We start from the raw sequence: 2,929 nt of genomic DNA on the forward strand, positions 1-2,929 counted from the left end.
TAATTAATAGTAAGTGATCAGAGTAAAGGGGAGCGGTCGGGGGACTTCCTAGAAGATTTTATCGTACACTCAGGATGTATAAGAGAGCTATGTAATTTTTTTATAGTAGTATATTGGAGAGCCAGAGGGAGGTCACTTCTCAGTAAGGCTGCCACAGTTTCTGGAGCAAATAGCAAACAGCCTTGCTGACATGCTAATTGATGCAAGCTTTGTTCCAAGGTCAGGGGGCACACAACAGTGGTCTTGCCATCATGTTGATCCAACTGGAAGTGGAGCTCAAAGGTCCGGGGGCTCAGACAGATCCTGGGGCCTTGCTGGGTTGGACTCCTCCAGCATAGCACGCTTTTCAGAACTTCTTGAAGAGCTGGTCTGAAGTTGGCAAATTCTTTTAGGTTTATTTTTACGGTGAGAAGGTTTTTATCTTTTTTTTTTTCCATATGAAAGATAATCTTGCCAGGTAAAAAAAGTCTTGGTTAAAATTGTTTTTTATTTAACATTTTGAATGTATTTCCCCATTCTTATCTTGCCTGCATTGTTTCTTATGAGCAGTCCAATGTTAAGCTGATGGGACAACCTTTGTAAGTAACTTGACATTTCTCTCTTCCCAATTTTAGTATATTGTCTGTGGTGTCTGTGGTTTGGGCCAATCTGGCTATGATGTGCATAATGAAATGATCTTGGATTGAGTTTATTTGGGGTCCTTTGTATTTTAGGGGTCTGGATCTTTGCATGCCTCTCCAGGATTGGAAAGTTTTCTTCCAGGATTTCATGGAATAGATTATCAATGCCCTTTTTATGTTTTTCATCTTCTGGGATACCAATTATCCAGATGTTTGGGTGCTTAATGATATCTAGAATTTCTCACATATTGTCCTCATTTTCCTTGGTTATTTTCTCAGTCTTTTTGATGAGTTTTCCTAGGTCAGAGGTTTTGTCTTCTACATTTGAGATTCACTCTGCATGATCTAATCTCCTTTTCATACTTTCAGTGGGGGTTTTAATTTCCTGTATTACAATCTTCATCTCTAACAATTCTGTTTGATTCTTTTTTATGGTATCTATTTCTTATTTCAAATTGTGAAAAGACTTCCTCATCTCCTGGAGCTCATTGTCTCTTTTCTCGTATTTCTTGTGCCTCTTTGATGGTTTTTAGTCATCTGGTGATTTATATGTTTCTTCCTAAGTTCTTTGAGTTACTTCTGAGCATTCAAAGGTGTGCAGGAGCAGGTGATTGGCAATCTCTCTGCTGCTCCACCTCCCTGATGCTCACCAGCAACTCGCACCGTTGTCACTGGACTTGGATGAAAAGTCCTCCCAGTTTCTAGAGAACAGGTGTGCCTGAACTTTAACTGAGTAAGCCAGAAGGGATAGCACAGTATGTGTTGGGTGCTGTGTGCTTCAGAAAACACCGTGGTCTTAGAATTCAGAGGCATCTTGGTAGGCGATGAGCCACAGACTTTCTGCATCTGTCTCCCAGGCCCAACCTCGGACTCACCCCAAAGGCCTGCCCAGACCAGGCTCAAGACTCCTTACAAGCTGGCCAATGGGATGAGAGCAGGCAGCTGGGATGTAGGTAATGAAGCCCAATAGTTCTGAAGTGGCTCCCAGGCCCTGAACACAGACTCGCCCCAAAGGCCTGCCCAGACTGGGTTCATGCCTTTCTAGTTACTCTTTTATTTTGCAATTTTTTTTTTTTTGGTTATTTCACATTTTCTTCCCAAAAAGGAAATTTAAATTTGTCTTAAATCCCACTATTTGAAATTGCACTGAATTGATACATTTGAGGGGAGAACTGATGTCTTCTCACTGCGAGTCCTCCCATCCCCCGAACAGGATTTATTTCATGTGTTTACATCTCGTTCTAAGCTCCTCGGTAAACTTTCATGTTTTTTTCTCATCTGTACTTTTATTTTGAAGTTTATTCCCATGCAGTTTATATTTGTATTTTTTTTAGTGATTAAGATCTTTTCCCACTGTACTTTCTAAATTCTTTTGGATGGCAAATAAGGAGAGTAATTGCCTTTTTTTGGTATATTTATTTTTATATTTTAAAACTCAAGATTTTATTTACGGTTCAATATTTAATACTTTTTTTAAAAGTTCCAGTACCTTGGAAAAGGGCATTCTCTTTGTTTGAACCCATTAAATACAACTGACTCATCTTATTAATAAATATTTTTTCTAAATCATTATGCATGCTTTGCAATAGGCATGCCTCCATAAATTTCTCCTTGCGTTTTCAGTAGTGCTGGCTTTGCATGTACTTTGTACATAAATTTGGGCCCATGCTGATTAATCAGTGTTCTCTCATCATGAAAATTTTATTGTTTACAGAATAAATTGTATTCGTCATCTCAGTCTCGTTATATGTTCTTACTTTTAAATTCTCTATAGTGGGCTGTTACTATTATAACTCACATTTTCTTTTAGCTTAAATTTACCTGGTGTACTTTATTTTTTGTAATTGTTATAATGTTTCTCCTTGGGGCTGGCAGATTGTGTGGTGATTAAGGCTCTGGACTCCCACATGGCTGACCGTGGTTCAACTCCTGGGCCTGGTAACTTGTTTTCTCACTTTCCCTCTCTCTCTCGCTGGTCAAATTAATAATAATAATAACAATAATAAATAAAATTAAATAAAAATAATTCTTTAAATTTCTTTTTCTCCTAGTGTTCTTAATAAAGTACATGCATCTTCACAGTTTAACAGCATGGCAATCGCTATTCCACCACATATTCAATAACTTTTTTTTTTGAGAGGTTTTTGGTATAGGGCATGTGCACTCACCAGAAAGACAGAGAGAGACAGAGAGATATAAAGTGAGAAATCACCCCCCCACACCCCGCCCCAGAGGGGATGGCCACGCCGCAATCTCTTCTCCTCCATTCTCCTCTTGGGATCCTCGGCATGTACGCACACGCTCCCAGC

Source organism: Tupaia chinensis, unplaced genomic scaffold, assembly GCF_000334495.1.
Source record: "Tupaia chinensis unplaced genomic scaffold, TupChi_1.0 Scaffold000495_1, whole genome shotgun sequence".
Taxonomy (NCBI): domain Eukaryota; kingdom Metazoa; phylum Chordata; class Mammalia; order Scandentia; family Tupaiidae; genus Tupaia; species Tupaia belangeri.